Genomic DNA, 19,139 nt, shown 5'->3' with positions numbered 1-19,139 from the left:
TCAGGAGGAGCTGAGTTCAAATCAGGCTCAGACACTTAACATTTCCTAGCTCTGTGACCCTGAGCAAGTCACTTAACCCCAACTGCCTCAGCAAAAAAAAAAAAAAAAAAAAATTAAGTTTATTCACAGCATTCAAAATTTCTCCATTTGTTATAACCAATGGTTTCATATATGGATGGTGTGGTGGTGGTCAGACCTGTTTTGTTATTGTTAATTGTCAGGTCAAAATTAGCACAACTGGCAGAGAATTGAGCCATACTTTGTCGTATTTCAGTCTCAGAGGCTGCATTGTGTCCACAACATCTGCAAGCAAAAAGTTGTGCTCCAACTCTCCCTTCACGTTAGTCTCATACTCCACACACATATTAATCTTGCTCCAGTCATTCCCTCTTCAACCCCTTCACATTTTAGAGTATTATGGCTGGGCAGCATGAATCAAAGAACTAAATTATACAATTTATTAGTGTCCAATTGCCAAGTCTCCAATATGGTGTTGACTTTATTCCCTGAGCCTTCTACTGCATTCCTGCAGAGTTCACTAATTGTTTATTCAGTAGTACAGCAACATACTGGTAAATATTTAAGGTGGAGTGGGGGGAGGGATGAGGGAGCCAATAACCCAACAGTTATTTTGCTGTACAAAGGAATCAGACTCTGAAAGAGTGTACAATTAGCCTGTGAAGGAAATAAAAAATGCAGGCGGTCAAAAATAGAGGGATTGGGAATTCTATGTAATGGTTCATAGTCATCTCCCAGAGTTCTTTCGCTGGGTGTAGTTGGTTCTATTCATTACTGCTCTATTGGAACTGATTTGGTTCATCTTATTGCTGAGGATGGACTGGTCCATCAGAATCGATCACCATATAGTATTGTTGTTGAAGTATATGATGATCTCCTGGTCCTGCTCATTTCACTGAGCATCAGTTCATGTCAGTCTCTCCAGGCCTTAGAAATACTTTTTAAACCCCAAAGAGATACTAATGAAGGGAAAGGGACCTGTATGTGCCAAAATGTTTGTGGCAGCCCTCTTTGTAGTGGCCAGAAACTGGAAAATGAATGGATGCCCATCAATTGGAGAACGGTTGGGTAAATTGTGGTATATGAATGTTATGGAATATTATTGTTCTGTAAGAAATGACCAGCGGGATGAATACAGGGAGGCTTGGAGAGACTTACATGAAGTGATGCTGAGTGAAATGAGCAGAACCAGGAGATCATCATATACTTCAACAATGATACTGTATGAGGATGTATTCTGATGGAAGTGGATTTCTTCGACAAAGAGAAGATCTAACTCAGTTTCAATTGATCAATGATGGACAGAAGCAGCTACACCCAAAGAAAGAACACTGGGAAATGAATGTAAACTGTTTGCATGTTTGTTTTTCTTCCCGAGTTATTTTTACCTTCTGAATCCAATTCTTCCTGTGCAACAAGAGAACTGTTCGGTTCTGCACGCATATATTGTATCTAGGATACACTGTAACCTATTTAACAAGTATAGGACTGCTTGCCATCTGGGGGAGGGGGTGGAAGGAAGAAGGGGAAAAATTGGAGCAGAAGTGAGTGCAAGGGATAATGTTGTAAAAAATTACCCTGGCATGGGTTCTGGCAATAAAAAGTTATTAAATAAAATTAATTAATTCATTAAAAAAAAGAAATACTTTTAAAGTCAAAATTGTCACCAAAACAAGTCAAGTTCTGATTTGTAGAAATCACCGATTTTTGTGGCTTGAATACTCATGCCAAAAATTTAACCATGATTCTTGGGAATCCTTAGAGCTCTGGTTCCCTCTTATTTAAAGTTGACATAAGAAAAATTGACCTGGAAATCCTGCAAATCAAGGAGAGATTGATAAAATTGAATAAATAAAAATTCAATAAAACTGAAAATAAGAAAATCATTGGGCTAATAATTTAAACTAAAAGCTGATTTTATAAGAAGAAACTATAAAATCAACCACTGATTAATCTTATTTTTTAAAAAGAAAGAAGAAATCAAATTACAAGTATCAAAAATGAATGAGTGAATTCACCATCAATGAAGAAGAATTTAAATTAGCTATTAGAAGCTAACATATCCAATTATATGCCAATAAATCTGAAATGAAATGAGCAAATATTAAGAAAAATATAAACTGTCTAGATTAATAGATTAAGAAGTAGCCAATCTTTTCTTTTGTTATTTTGAGAGGCAATTAAGGTTAAGTGACTTTCCCAGAGTCACACAGCTAGTAAATGTTAAGTCTCTGATGTCAGATTTTAACTCAAGGCTTCTTGATTCCAGGGCCAGTATGCTATCCACGGTGCCATTTTACTACCCCATAATTAATTTTTATAAAAGAAATTTAACAAGCCAACAATGAACTCCCTAAGAAAATGTTTCCAGGGTCAGATAAGTTCATGAGTTCTACCAGACATTTAAAGAACAATGAATCAATCCCAATACTATATAAATTATTTGGAAAAATAGGCTTTTTCATGCTAAATTCATTTTATGACACAAATTTGGTACTGATTTCTAAACCAGAAAGAGCAAATCACAGATTGCTTTAACTTTTATCATTTTATTTACCATCTAAGGAAGGGGAAAGGAGAGAGAAGGAGCCATAGAATTTGGACCCCAAAACTTTTTTTTTAATGCTGTAAGTTGTTTTTCTATATAATTGGGGAAAATATTGTTTAAAAAAATTAAAAATGAAAGATTATCTTAGTTTCTCAGACTTTACTCTAACCCTGAGTTCTGCTAGACTATGATCTTAGAGAAGAGGTAATCAGAGTTAGCCTTAGATAGGACAGAGAGAAAGGACCATAGAGACCTAAATCAATCTAGGTAAAAATAACTGCAATTCCAATTAGTTTCCACCCTTGCCTAACCTGTCCCTTCCTCCACCTCCTTACCAATCACTGCAAGTGATTTACTTCTATTTTTCAATTCTGCTTCCTCTTTCTCCTCCTCCTCCAAACTGCTGCCCAGAAGCAGATTCTGAGGGTGCTGTCCCTGGTCACCCACCCACTTAGAACCTGGGTTCAAATTTCAGCTGTCACTGGCTACCTGACCTTTACCTCTCAGTTTCTTCATCTGCAAAGCTAAGAGGTCAGAAATGTTCATATTTTGTGGACAATGATTAAATGTATTATCAAAAATACATTTGTAATTTTAAAAGCACAAAAATGAAATGAAAGGCTAGTGGATCCCAACTTTAAATCCTAAAATCTAATAATTGTCCCCTATAACTCCCTAATTAAGTCAATGAATATTAGAGAGTTATTTATGTCATGTTTGGATCAGTTCTTGGTTTGTTGTGAATAATTATATTTAAAGAACTACTTGGTTGATGATAGATATAGGATCTCATGCTCCACAGATGCAGAGAATATCCCATTAAGGGAGTTCTTAGGGCTCATCTGTTCTCTCCTCACACAAAGGGGAAATGGATGACTCAGAGAAAGAGAGGGATCATAGCTAGTAAAAGTTCTATTTGGAACTTTCCCTTTGGACTCCTAAGCCTCATCTTCAAATCTTTTTTTTTCTTAAAGTTTTTTATTTACATATTTTATTTACATATGCATGGTTAATTTTTCCAGCATTGACCCTTGCATAACCTTTTGCTCCAGATTTTCCCCTCCTTCCCCTCACCCTCTCCCCTAGCTGGCAGGTAGTCCAATACATGTTAAATATGTTGAAATACATGTTAAATCCAATATATGTATACATATTCATACAGTTATCTTGTTGCACAAGAAAAATCAGATCAAGAAGAAAGAAAAAGAAAAACTGAGAAAGAAAAATGCAAATAAATGACAACAGAGACAGTGAGAATGCTAGATTGTGTTCCATACTCTGTTCCCACGGTTCTCTCTCTGGGTGTAGATGGCTCTCTTCATCACAATACAAGTGGTCATCTTCAAGTCTTAAGCCACCTTGCTCTCCAAGTTCTAATACTAGGGCTTTCAAACTCAATCTCTGATCTTAAAATCTTCCAAAATTTTCTTCTCTACATTCAGGAATTCCATCAAGACAGCTCCTGGAACCTCAAGATTCCCTCCCAAACATCCACCAGTATGTTCTGAGCCCCCAACTCTATCTCTGGACCATGGTACCTTTTGTATTCTGCAATTCTCACTGCAATTGATCTTTCTCCTTGTGGCCCTCAAGTTTAGCTAGTCCTGAGGGGTGCGGAGGGATGGGTTGGGATTGAGAATGTTATAAAAAAGAGCTGGACAAGTGTCAGGAACCATTTCCCACCTCCAGACCTAAACGTAGAAGACAGGGACAGCCCAACGTGGACCCAGCCCTGGCTCAATGCCTCCACAATCCCTAGACAAAAGAAAGAAAAATTTTAAAACATTATAAACAAAATACATTGAAAGAAAAAAAGAGAAGGGGGATTCTACTTGATTGTTTAACTTGGTGGGGAGGAAGAGGAGAATAACTAAATAAATAGATAGAAGCAAAAATGAAATGGAAATAATAAGCAAAATGCCAAAACCAGATGAAAAATAGGGGGTCAGTGTTTGAAGATAAGAATGGAAATATGATTACCTTAAAATGATTAAGCTAAAAATTCTTTATTTTATTATTTAAAAATTTTTTATTTGATTTTTTTTCTAAACATATTTTCACATTTATCATGCTGCTCAACAAAAATCAGATCGAAAGAGGGAAAATTAGAAAAAAAACAAGCAAAGAGAACAACAACAAAAAAGGTAAAAATACTATGCTGTGATTTGCATTCAGTCTGTATACTCTTCTCTCTGTGTGTGGATGTCTCTCTCTATCACAAGTCTATTGGAATTGTTTTGTATCACCTCATTGTTGAAAAGAGCCAGGTCCATCACGGCTGATCATCACATAATCTTGGTTTTGCTGTGTACAATGTTCTCTTGATTCTAATCATCTCATTTAGCATCAGTTCATGTAAGTCTTTCCAGGCTTTTCTGAAATCAGCCTAACGCTAAAATATCTTAAGAACATAGTACTGCATTGCAGTAGAAGTGATAAGGATCTTCTTTCCCCCACCATCTCTAGAAGTCTATTTAGATTCATGTTTGTTGTTTACATGATACTATGTAAACATCTCATAATCTACCATCTCCTTTTCCTTTTGTCTTCAACTTTTCCCAATATGAGGATTTTTTCAAATGAGTCTTGTCTTCTCACTATATAGAGAAATATTTTTAAGCTTCAGCTTCAGTATTTGACCTTCTAGCCAATGGCATGAATTAATTTATTTAAGTATTCCACTGATCCACCATTCTATTTCTTGGCCAGACCTAGTACTACTAAGCTGCCTTGCTTCACATTTTTTCCCCACTGATTCCCTTGATATTCTTGACCTTTTGTTTTTCCAGATTGTTTTTTACTATTTTTTTCTAGCTCTAGGAAATTTTTTTGGTTACTTTTTCTGTCATGACACTAAGTTAATTTAGATAGTTATCTTATTTATTATTTGGGCTTGGCCAACCCATGAACCACAAATATTTCACTACTTGTTTAGCTCTGAACTTTATATGTATGAAAAATATCTTATAAATATGTTCATATAGTTCCTGAGTTAATCTTGACAGACTCCCAAATATTTTATATTGTCTGTAGTTATTTAAAAAAAATTAAATATATTTTTTCTCAGTTACATGTAAACAAAAAACATAAATTCAATTAAAAAATTGAATTCCAAATTTTCTCCCTACTCCCCTCTCTAACAAGGCAAATAATTTTATATGGATTATATATGTGTACTCATATAAAATATTTCAATATTAATTATATTATGAAAAAAGACATAGAATGAAAAAACCTCCAAGAATAATAAAGTTATGCTTTGATCTGCATTAAGACTGAATTAGTTCTTTCTCTGGAGATGGATAGCATTTTTCATCCTACGTCCTTCAGAATTATCTAGGAATATTGTATTGTTGAGAAGAAATAAATCATTCAAAACTGATCATTATGCAGTATTCCTATTGCTGAGTTCTGCTCATTTCATTTCTTATTAGGTCATGTAGGCTTTTCTGAAACTATCCTGCTTATCATTTTATATAGTACAATACTATTCCATACAACTGAATACCACAACTTGTTGAGCCATTCTTCAATTGATAGACATTCCCTTAATTTCCAAATTTTTGCCATCACAAAAAGAGCTGCTAAAAATATTTGTGTACCTATAAGTTCTTTGCTTTTTTTTTTTTTAAATCTCATTGATCTAATTATGGTATTGCTTGAGTCAAAGGGCATATGTACATGGTTTTTAGTTCTTTGGGTTTAGTCCAAATTGCTCTCCAGATTGGTTAAATCAGTTAATTCCATCAACAATGCATTACTGTCCCATTTTTTCCCCACATCCCTTGCAACATTTTCCATTTTCTTTTTCCTCTTACATTAGCCAGTCTGATAGGTGTGTGATGTATTTGAGATTGGTTTTGATGGATAACTCTTTGTTTTGCTCATTAAAAAAAAGATTGAGGTCTGCTTTTAGGGCAAAGAAGAGATTGCCCCTGGTTCCTCTACAAGTGACAGTGGCTGTGCTGAGTCCGTGCTGCTGACTTCAGATGCTGAGTAAGTGTGGCCAAGTCCCACATTATTGTGGAGGTCAGAGGCTCACTATTTGCTTCTTGTATTTGTATTGGATGATTCACAGCTAATCTGCTGATCCATTGGCTTGCAACCAGGACAGAGTACCCAACCCTGCTGGAGATTCCTGCCAGTAGATTCTTCAGCAAGTGGACCCCACACTACCCTGGGTCTCAGTGCAGCTCCTGCAGCTTGCAGTTTAATTCCTCCCCTCCCTCACCCTATTGTAATTTTCTGAAGTTATTCCAAAATATCTTCTGCTGGAAATTGGTTACATTCAAAATGCTTGTGGGTTCAGTCACTCCAAAACTAGTTCAAAGGCTTGATTTGGTGTTGATCTGAGGGACACCAGGGAGAGGTCAGACAGAGATGTCTCTCTTCTCTACCATCTTGGTTCTGCCCCTTCAATTTAATTTTTCTAAAATGGAATTATTTAAGTATTTTATTTCCTCTTTTGGTAATCTGAACTATTTGCATTTTTGTAAAAAATTATTCATTTCATTTAGCAGTTTTATTGGCATATAGTAGGATAAAATAGATCTTCATAATTGTGTAAATTTCATCTTCATTAGTGATTCATTCATCAGTTTTAAAACTAAAAATTTTTTCTTTCCTTTAAAAATAAAGTAGCCAAAGGTTTATCTATTTAATTGTTTCTTTTTTTTCTTTTTGAAAAATCAGTTTCTGTTTTTATTAGATCAATATATTTTTTATTTGCAATTTTATTAATTTCTCCTTTACTTTTTAGAATTTCTGTTATACTGTGTAATTGGAGATTATATATTTTTCTTGTTTTTCAGTTGCAATTTATGATCTTTTCTTCTTTCTTTTATTGTTGTATGCATTTAGACATATAAATTTAACCCTAAGAACTGTTATAGTATCTCACAAGTTTTGGTATATCATCTCAGTGTCATTATTTTTAAGGAAATTAGGGAGCTTTTTATTTGTTATTTGGCCCACTCATTCTTCAGGATTAGATAATTTAGTTTCTGATTAATTTTAATTAATGTTTAAAAGATTCTTCATTGTAAATAATTTTATTGCTTTATGATCTGAAAAGACTGCATTTAATATTTCTACTTTTTGGAATTTATGAAATTTTTTTGTCCTATTACTTGGTCAATTTTTGCAAAGGTCCCCAGTAGAGCTGAGAAAAAGATATTCTCTTTTCAATTCCCAGTCACTATTCTCCAGAGGTCTACTATTTAACTTTTCTAAATTTCTATCTATCTCCTTAACTTTTTTCTTGTTTTATTTTGTTTATGTTTCAATTTATGTGTCTCTGAGAGGGGCAAATTGAAATTCCCTATAAGTATAAATTTACTGCCTATTTACTCCTGTAAAAATTAATTTTTTCTTGAAGAATGTGGATACTATGGCATTTGGTGTAAATATTTTTAGTGTTGACATTAAATCACTAACTTTGGTGCATTTTAGCAAATGTAGATTGCCTATAAGTTTTTTATTGGATACATTTTTATTTTTGCTTTATCTGAGATCATGATCACCTCTCCTGCCTTTTGTGTTCAAATGAGGCATAACAGAATTTGCTCCAACTCCTTATTTTCCCTTGTGAGTGGCTCTCTTTGCAAGTATTTTTCTTGTAAACAATATATTGTTGAATTCTAGTTTCTAATTTATCCTACTGAATAGTGTGTTCCACGTTATGAGTGAGTTCATCCCATTCACAAATCAAGATTGTTAACTCTGTATTTCCCTTCATACTATTTATTCTTTACTTTTCCCCCTCCTTAAAACTGTTTTGCTTTTAACCATTGACTTCTTTAATCTATCCTCCATCTTTCTGCCCAGACTATTTCTATTTGCTCCATCTCCTCCTCCTTATCTATTGTGTAAGATGAGATTGTATATACAATTCTGTGTTTCTAGATATTTTACTCTCTTAGAATCAGATTGGATGAGCATGGGGTTCATGTTTCTCACTTTCTGCACCCCATTTCTCTTCCACTATAAAAACTCTTTCTTGTGTGCCTCTTATTTTCTCTAATCTTCCTATTCCTTCCCTCTTCTCCCAGAGTAGCTTTCTTTCTCACCATTTCTAGTTTTCCTTTAAGATCATTCCAACAAAATAGATTCCCTCTGTCTATGTATACTCTTCTAATTGCCCAACTAATGATAAAGTTCTTAAGAATTGCATTTATTATCTTTTGATATAGGAATGTAAACAGTTTAACATTAGGAGTCCTTTGTGATTTCTCATTCATATTTATCTTTCTGTACTTGTATTGATCCTTATGTCGGAATGCAAAATTTTCTACTCAATTTTGTTTTTTTGTTTTTTTTTTTTCACCAGAAATGTCTGAAAGTTTTCTATTTCTTTAAGTGTTCACTCCCTCTTTTTGGGTTATACCCAGTTTTGGTAAAGAGCTTATTCTTGGTTCTAATTCTGCTTTTTAGTAGGGTTGGTTGCTAAATCTTTTTTAATATCCTATGTGACTCCTCAATACTGAATTATTTCTTTTTGGTTCCTTTCCACATTTTTTCCCCTTGAATTGGGCACTATGAAATTTGGCTATATTATTTTGGGGACTTTCACTTTGGGATATTTTCCAGGAGATTATTTTGAATTCTTTCAATTTATACTTTGTCCACTGATTTTTAAGATACCTGAGAAGTTTTTCTTTATAATTCCTTGAAATATGAGTAGGATCTTTTAAAATCATGGATTTTGAGGAGTCAAATAATTCTTAAATTCTTTCTCCTTGATCTCTTTTCCAGGTCAATTGATTTTCCTATGAGATAACTCACATTTTCTTATATTTTCCCCCAGTCTATTGACTTTTTTATTGGGATTTTTGACTCTTTTTTTTTTTACCAAGGTATTACTTTTAATTTTGTAATTTTCTTGCATTGCTCTCATTTCTTTCCCCAATTTTCCCTTTAGCATTCTTATTTGATTTTTAAAGCAATTCTATATTCCTTTAAAAAAATTTCTTTATCTCTTCTAGGAATTCTTACTAGGATTGTATGCCAATGAGAATGTACTGCTGCCCAACTCTGGGCTCTCAAACACTGGAGCCTTTGCGACTTTCTTTTTCTGACTCACTTTCCACAACTGTAAACTGGGGATTATAAAAAGACCTTCCTCTACAGTAGTAGTAAGCTTCTGAGGCTGAATTAAATGCAGGTTTTCCTGACTCCAAGCCTGGCACTCTATTCATTGTATCATCTAACACTACATAGATACTTATACACATTTTTTGATGTAATCTGAATTTTAAGTATCAAATTAAGTGTGTTTAAGAATGTGCTTAAAAATAATTCATTGAGGGGCCGCTAGTTGGTGCAGTGGAGCGAGCTCCAGCCCTGAAGTCAAGAGGACGTGAGTTCAAATTTGACCTCAGACATATAACACTTTCTGGCTGTGTGATCCTGGGCAAGTTACTTAACCCCAATTTCCTCAGCAAAATAATAATAATAATTCATTGATAATTTATTAATATTTTACAATTCTCCCCTTTGATCCTTGGAATTTACATCTCCGATGAATCACATTATCCAAAGTTTTAAGCCATATTGGCAGAAAGCATGATCACAGAAGCAAATATTGTTAATTAAGAAAAGCTTGATTTATTCCTCTCAAAGCAACTCTCGAACGCTTACTATCAATACAATCTAAAGCCAAATACAACTATAAGAGCTGTAAATGTTAATATTATCCTTAGGAACCTCAAAATCTGTCACCTAGCCACAGTAAAGTAAAATTAACAGGGATTTAAAGGCATGGGCTCTGATTTATTTTATAGTGACATGCCTAGCTGTTGGGGTCTTCAGCTAGTGCAGACTTGCTGACACCAGCTGGAATCTGAGCACTTACCCACAATTATCATCGCCTCTACGACTTTCCGATGCCTCCGGATATGACAGAGCAGTCTGACACCACTTATGCAATTAGAGAAGCTTTATTATTTGGTTATATCATCTTGTCTCTCCTAACTTTCTCTCCTTCTTCTGTCCTGTTTTTATATCCCTTTCATCTCCCCTGCCAACGTGCTCCAGCAACAAGTATGTGTTTAGCTTGTGGATCCAGGAGCCCAACTCCTGAGACGGTGGGGGAAATCTCGATCTGGTGCATACTCAATGCCTGTCCTGATGTGTCTACAGGGAGTGCCCCGGACCTTTAGCCAATGAAGCAGAACTCACACCCGAGGCCTCAACGTCTATGCCCAAGAGTGAGTTGACCGAGATCCAACCAGCCAAAGACTACAAGGGATCAGATTTGCCTAAGACTTATCTTTGCACAGACTTGTTGCCTTTGGAAATGGGGCATTATGTGCAAGGTACACAATGAAAGGTCTCAAGATTAATGCAGACTCTTGTTATTCTGTTCCTTAGCATCTTGTTACTAGGTTCCCTAGCACCTAGCATTCATAGGGAACTGCATCTTAAGACACAGGATGTTTAAAAAGAAGCATATATTACAATTTATCATGAACATTTCAAAAGCATTTTCTCCGATACTAGTTGAAGTGGTCAACAGTAAAGAAGACTTTAATTTTCCTTAGTCTGCAATGTAAATAAAATGAAAATGCTAGTACAATTGTCTTAAGAAACACTTTAGCCATTAGACCTTAAATCAGATACATTTTTCTGAGTTTAAATCTGTTTGGGAAATCCCAAGCAGTGCTTCTCAGTCCTTTGACCTCAGTTACTCATCTAAAACATGGATTGGGGAAGGAAATAGCTGACTACTCTAGTAGCTTTGCCAAATCAAACAACCAAACCCAAATGTGATTTTAAAGAGTCAGACAGGACTGAAACAACCGAAGGAAAATAATGAGAAAAAAGGGAGGTGTGACAGTCTTTTCAAAATTACATTATGGATATTATCTATAAAATTGTATGGACAATTGTGAAGAGAGTGAAATTATTTTCCTATTTGAAGCATCTAGTTGATAATTTTAAAAGAAAGAAAGACTCATTTTCCATTTCAGGCACTCATTATGTATCAATTACAATTCTCTGAAATTTTAATTAAATTTGTATTCTTAATTTTATGTTCTTTTTACACCTCTATTAATAAAATCAGAAAGATCAGGCTTGAGCTAGAAAGTTGTGTTAAATTATAATAAGTTTGCATTAACTCTTCCTACATGCTTTTGGAACTTGAGAAGAAAATCTAGAAGGAAGAGCCCCTTCAAAACTGTCCTGAGATTTGCTCCCCCAAAATTCATGTATAAAAATAATTATATGGAATGTATGAAAAGTCAAGGTGCTGATTATATGGGCACTGGTATGAGATACAAATGGACTATGTTGACATTTTCACTTTTCTTTTCCCATGCACTGATGTCTTAAAGGGGACTTTAAAAAGTTTTGTTAACATAGCTGATTATAGATGCAAGTAAGTTCTTACAAAATGAAGCCTAGTGGTCTTGGAGCTATCATGACAGCTTTCCCTTTGGGAAGGCTTTATTAGTGTATAAATTCAAGAAAGGATAATGAGGGGAGGTCAGATGGGTAACAGGAGAACAAAGGTAGAGAAGAGTTATAAAAACTTAGAAAGAAGGGAGCATAAAGGAAAGGACTCCAGAGAAATCGAGAAAGATGACTAAAAAAAGGCTATCATTAGATTTGGAAATCAAGAAATAATTGAAAACTTTGGGAAGAGAAGTTACAGTTGAATGATGGGGATGGAAGCCAGAATGATGGAGATGAAAATAGAGATGTAGAAAGTTAGAGGAAAGGAAGTAGGAGCAGCAATTGTAGATTACCTACAAGGAATTTAGCCATAAAATGGAGGAAACAATTGTGATTACAGATAGCAGGAATTAAGATGAATGAATTAAGTGATAGATTTTGAGAATGGGAAAGAGATGGGCAGAAAGGGGTAAAGATAGACTGGGAGAGACTGTAAGTAAGGGAGATAGTAGGAGTAACTAAGGGGTCAATTGACAGGGGAAGACAGAAGGCAACTGGATCCTATGCATGGAAAGGAGTTTGTCTTGGACAGGAGAATAGCCACTTCGTTATGTGAGACAAGGGTGGAGGAGACAATACTAACAGAAGGCATCTTGGTGATGTGACCATAAAAACATTACTATGCTGACAAGAAAGATCAAAACACAAATTTAGAAGAAGACAACAAAGTTAAAAGAATTACAAGCAAAGCATCAAAGAAATATATGAATTACTTAGTTCCCTTCCTCCTATCTCCCCCCCAAAATGCTGGAAGAACTCAAAAAAGATTTTCAAAGTAAAATGAAAGAAATATAGAAAAATTTCAGAAACAAAATGAGATTGATGCAAGGAAATTATGGAAAAAATTGTCGATAATTTGATAAAAGAGGTACCCAAAAATACTGAAGAAAATAAAATCTTAGAAAGTATAATCAACCAAATGGGAAATGAAATCCCAAAATTCACCAGAAAAAAAGATCCATAAAAACTAGAATTGGACATTTGGATGCTAAGAACTCCATGAGACTTCAAGGAAAAAACAAAATAAAAACAAAAACAAAACAATGAATAATAGAAGAAAATGTGAATTATCTCATTGGAACAACAATTGACTTGGACACTAGATTGAAGAGAAATAATTTAAAAATTATTGAATTACCTGAAAATCATGATAAGAAAAAGGGCTTAGACATTGTCAAAAAATTATTAAGGGAAATTATTATGATAGCCTAGAATGAAAGAGTAAAATAGAAATGGAAAGAATGTATCAATCACCTCCTGAAAGAGATTTCAAAATAAAAACTCCCAGAATATTAGGGCCAAATTCAGAGCTCCAAGGTCAAGAAGAAAACATTTCAATTAATGAGAAAGTAACATGTCAAATATTTTGGAGCCACAGTCTGGATAACATGAGATGTAGTAGCTTCTAACTTAAAGGATTGGAAGGGTTGAAATATGATACAATGGAGGGCAAAAAGTTAGGATTGTAATGAAATTCTACCCCCCCCCCCAAATTGAGCATAATCCTTCAGGGAGAAAATGGATATTTAATGAAATAGAGGAGTTTTAAGTATTCCTGATGAAAAGACAGAAAATTTAAATATCAAATACAAGATTCAAAAGAAGCATAAAAAGGTAAATTGGAGAGAGAAATGCTAAGAGATACAGTAAGGTTAAACTGTTTACAAATCTACATAGGAAGATGAAGCTTGTAACTCTGAGTCACTTTCTCATTTTTTAGAGCAGTTAGAAACAGTATAGACAGAGGGCATGAGTGTAAGTTGATTGTGATGGATGATACCTTAAAAATAAAGTTATGTATTAAGAAATACCATGGGAAAAGGGGGGAACAGAGAGGCAGAATAGGGTGAATTATCACACACAATAGAGTCTTAAATGAGCTTTTATAGAAGATGGAAAGATGGAGCTGTTGGGGGGAGCACTTGAATCTTATTCTTTCTGAAATTGGCTTAAAGAGGGAATAAAATACACCTTCAGATGAGTATAGAAATCTATCTTACTCTACAGAAAATTGAAAGAAGGCACAAAAAAGGGTGGGAGTGGTGAGGAGGGTGATAGAACAGCTTGTGGGAAGTGATAATCAAAACCAAAACTTTCTGAGGATGAATAGAGTGAAAAAAAAGAGAGTAGGATAAATGGGGGGAGTAGAATGAAGGGGAGTACAAGTAAATATAACAATATACATACATACAATATATATACAAGTAAATATATACAATGTACAAATAAATACAATAAATTTATACAAGTAAATAACATAACTGAGAAAAAAATTTATAGCAAGTTTCTCTGATAAAGGCATCATTTCTCAAACTTGAAGAATTGAGCCAAATTTATAAGAATACAATTCATTCCCACATTAATAAATGATCAAAGGATATGGACAAACAATTTTCAGATGGATTAATCAAAGCTATCCCTGGTCATATGAAAAAAAAATCTTTAAATCACTATTGATTAGAAAAATGCAAATTAAAACATCTCATACCTATCAGATTGACTAATATGATAGGAAAGGAAAATCAAAATATTTGAAGGGGATGTGGGAAAATTGAGACATGTAGAGTTGTGAATCAATTCAACCATTCTGGAGAACAATTTGGAATTATGCCAAAGGGCTATAAAACTATGCCTACCCTCTAGCCCAGCAGTACTTCTTCTATATTCTAAAGAGATTTTTAAAAAGGAAAAGGACTAGGATTGCAATGAAATTCTACCAAAAAAATTGAGCATAATCCTTCAGGGAAAAGATGGATATTTAATGAAATAGAGGAGTTTTAAGCATTCCTGATGAAAAGACAGAAAATTTAAATATCAAATACAAGATTCAAGAGAAGCATAAAAAGGTAAATAGGAGAGAGAAATAATAAGAGATACAGTGAGATTATATATGTATATAAATATTTAAAGTAGTTCTTTTTTTGTGGTGGCAAAGAAATAGAAATTGAGGGAATAATCACTTGGGGAATGGCTGAATTAGATGTGGTATATGACTTTGAAGGACTAGTATTGTGTTATAAAAAAATTATGATCAAGATAATTTCAGAACAACTGGGAAGGACTTACATGACCTGATACAAAGTGAAAGGAGCAGAAAAAGGAGAACACCATACACAGTGACAACAGTATTTTACAATCATCAACTGTCAATTACTCTTAGAAATATAAATAATCCAAGACAATTACAAGGGCCGTGTGATAAAAAAGGGGGGGGGTGTGTGGGGGCTATCCATCTCCAGAGAAAGAATTGAAAGAGTCTGAATGCCAATGGAAACATGCTTTTTGTTACATTCTTTATTTTTCTTGTATTTTTATTTTTGGTCTGTGTTTTCTTTTACAATACAATTAATATGGAAATATATTTTGCATGACTACATATATAACTCATCAAATTGCTTGCTTTCTGAGGGAAAGGTGGGGGAGAAAAAGGAGAGAATTTGGAGCTCAAAAGTTTAAAAAGATATTAAAATTATTTTTACAAATATTTAGAAGGAAAAAAATATAATATTAAATAAATATTTTTAAAAGAGAAAATGGAGGCCCAGAGATATTGGTGACTTGCCTCAAATCACATAGCTAGTAAGTAGTGAAGTTGGATGTCATGATTGTGACCAAGTTCAGCTCTTTTTTTATTGCCCAATATTGCTCCAGATATGGGGAGAAGGAGTCCCCAAGTTCAATGGGTCATCTCTGGTCTGATCTTCCCAGAACAGCAGATTTGGTGGCTTTTGATCCAATCCCATTTCGCAGAGTTCACAGTTAATGAGGTTTACAGAACGTACATATATACAGAGATCTTAGCCATGCCTGATGTCTGGAGCTCACATGACTCCTCCAGACCTGACTGATCCCAGATTCAAGAGTACTGCCTCTGATCTAGAGGGCTTTCTTTCTGAGGTCATCGGTTTTCAAAGTCAGTCCCTTCTCCATTTCCGGACATTCACATCTCATACACACAACAGCTTTTCTCCAGTGAGTCTTTCTTCAACCTCTTCACCTAAGGGGGTGTTAGGAAGCTCAAATGAGATCATGGATGGAAGACATTTTGGTACTCTAAAGTTATAGAATTAATTAGCATCTAATGACCAACCCTCCAGTCTGGTATTGACTTCTGCATTTCTACTGCATTCATGCATTTTTTATTGAGCATTTGATTGGGAGAAATAGGAGACTAGCACAGGAGTACCCAGAATGTCTTGCCTGCATCAAAGAAGGCACTTTATTCTATGAACAAAGCAGAATTCCAATAGCTCAAAACAAATGTGAGACATTTCTACTCCAAATATCCATATGGACCATTTGTGCTTGACTTGTGGTAGAGCCATTTGAAATCATATTCATTATCCCAAAGAGATTATAAAGAAGGGAAAGGGACCTGTATGTGCACGAATGTTTGTGGCAGCCCTTTTTGTAGTGGCTAAAAACTGGAAACTGAATGGATGTCCATTAGTTGGAGAATGGCTGAATAAATTGTGGTATATGAATATTATGGAATATTACTTCTGTAAGAAATGACCAACAGGATGATTTCAGAAAGGCCTGGAGAGACTTACACGAACTGATGCTGAGTGAAATGAGCAGGACCAGGAGATCATTATATACTTCAACAACAATACTAGATGATGACCAGTTCTGATGGATCAGGCCATCCTCAGCAACGAGATCAACCAAATCATTTCTAATGGAGCAGTAATGAACTGAACTAGCTATGCCCAGAAAAAGAACTCTGGGAGATGACTAAAAACCATTACATTGAATTCCCAATCCCTATATTTATGCACACCTGCATTTTTGATTTCCTTCACAAGCTAATTGTACAATATTTCAGAGTCTGATTCTTTTTGTACAGCAAAATAACGTTTTGGTCATGTATACTTATTGTGTATCTAATTTATATTTTAATATATTTAACATCTACTGGTCATCCTGCCATCTAGGGGGGGGGGGGGGGGGGTAAGAGGTGAAAAATTGGAACAAGAGGTTTGGCAATTGTTAATGCTGTAAAGTTACCCATGCATATATCCTGTAAATAAAAGGCTATTAAATAAAAAAAAAATGAAATCATATTCATTTAACCAGCCACAGTCAGACACACTGTACCTTGGATCCCAACATAGCAGAATCAATTTGGGGCCTCTGAGAACAAAGGAAAATAACCAACTGACCAATCATTGAGCAATATACGAATGGGTTGGTAAATATTTAAGATGGGGGGAGGGCAGAGCAAGGAGATGTATGTTCACATACCTTTAAGTTTACCCTGAATTATTCATATTTTCTAAAGTCTAGGTTGTAAACAAAACAACAAATCAAAAGTTCTGATTAGAGCAATCACTGAATTCTGAGGTGTAAACAATCCCAACAAAAAACTAACCATGGTTCTTGGAATTACTGAGTTCATTTCATCATCCCCCTGCTAGCACTCATCTTTTTTTTTTATAGCCTTTTATTTACAGATTATATGTATGGGTAACTTTACAGCATTGACAATTGCCAAACCTCTTGTTCCAATTTTTCCCCTCCTTCTCCCCATCCCCTCCCCCAGATGGCAGGATGACCAGTAGATGTTAAATATATTAAAGTATAAATTAGATACACAATAAGTATACATGACCAAACCGTTATTTTGCTGTACAAAAAGAATCGGACTCTGAAATATTGTACAATTAGCCTGCGAAGGAAATCCAAAATGCAGGTGGGCAAAAATATAGGGATTGGGAATTCAATGTAGTGGTTTTTAGTCATCTCCCAGAATTCTTTCACTGGGCGTAGGTGGTTAAGTTCATTACTGCTCCATTGGAACTGATTTGGTTCATCTCATTGCCAGCACTCATCTTGAACCCCTTTAACCAAAGTAGACATAAGAAAGATTGTCCTGATTCCCCAGGCTTCTCCCTGATCCCGAGTCCCGCTAGGCTAGGACCTTGGAAAGGAGGTAACTATGGTTACCTAGATGGGAAGGGGAGGAAGGACCATTGAGATCTAAATCAGCTGGGATAAAAATAACTGCAATCCTCATTTGCTTCCCATCTTTGTTTAACCTGCTCCTCCCTGCATTTCCCTAACAATTATCACAATCTATTTCCTTCTGTTTGCGAGCTCTCTTCTCTGTCTCCTCCCTCAAACTGCTGGCCAGAGACAAATATGGCCAGTATTGAGGTGTTGACCATGGCTAACCTCCCAGGTGGATTCTCTCCCAGGTAGAGAATCAGATGACAAGGGGTCAAATCCCAGCTCTGTGGATGCAGCTAGATGGTTCAGTAGATAGAGCCCTGGCCCTGGGGTCAAGTCTTCATTTACCATTTAGCAACTGTGTAACTCTAGCAAGTCACTTAGTCCCAAGTGCCTCTCCAAACAAACTCCAGCTCAGCAGCTGGCTGACTGGCTGACCTTCACCTCTCAATTTCTTCATCTTCAAAATTAAGAGGTCAGAGATGTTTCTATTTGTGGATAATGATTAAATCTATTATTTAAAAAAAATTACAACTTTAAAAGAAAAGAACAAAAATGAGGTTAGAGAATCCCAAAACAGAATCCTAAAGCCTAATAAATGAGACCCTCTCTTCACCCTCCATAGCTCCTTAATTAGATAAAGGTATAAATGGCTCCCATAGGAGGGTTTAGATTAGAGATTTATTTGTTTCATATTTGGATCAGTTCTTGGTTTGTTGTGAAGATTGTGTTTAAAAGATTATTTGGCAAACAACAGGTACTGGATCCCATGCTTCTTCACAGGATCTACTCGGGATGTTCTCTTTGGCCCCTACAGCTTCATCTTTAAGTCTTAAGACACTTTGCCTTCCCAGTCCTAATACTGAGGCTTCCTAACTAGTCCTCCAAAATTTTCATCTCTACATTCAGAAATTCCCCTGATCTTGTTCCTAAGTTCCAAGGCATCTTCTAGAGCCTTAAGATCCCCTCCCAACATTCACAATCATGTTCTGAGACCCCCAACTTTATCTCTGGACCATGGCACCTCTTGAAAGCCCCCCATTACTTATTTTACATTCTGGAATCTTCAAATCTCTGAGCCCTTATTGACTTGATTTTTCTCCCCTTCTTTGGCCTTCAGGTTTGGCTAGTCCCAGAACTCAAGGGAGGAATGGTATGGGATGGA

This window comes from Sarcophilus harrisii, chromosome 3 (genome assembly GCF_902635505.1).
Source record: "Sarcophilus harrisii chromosome 3, mSarHar1.11, whole genome shotgun sequence".
NCBI lineage: Eukaryota > Metazoa > Chordata > Mammalia > Dasyuromorphia > Dasyuridae > Sarcophilus > Sarcophilus harrisii.
This window is presented reverse-complemented; position numbering follows the sequence as displayed.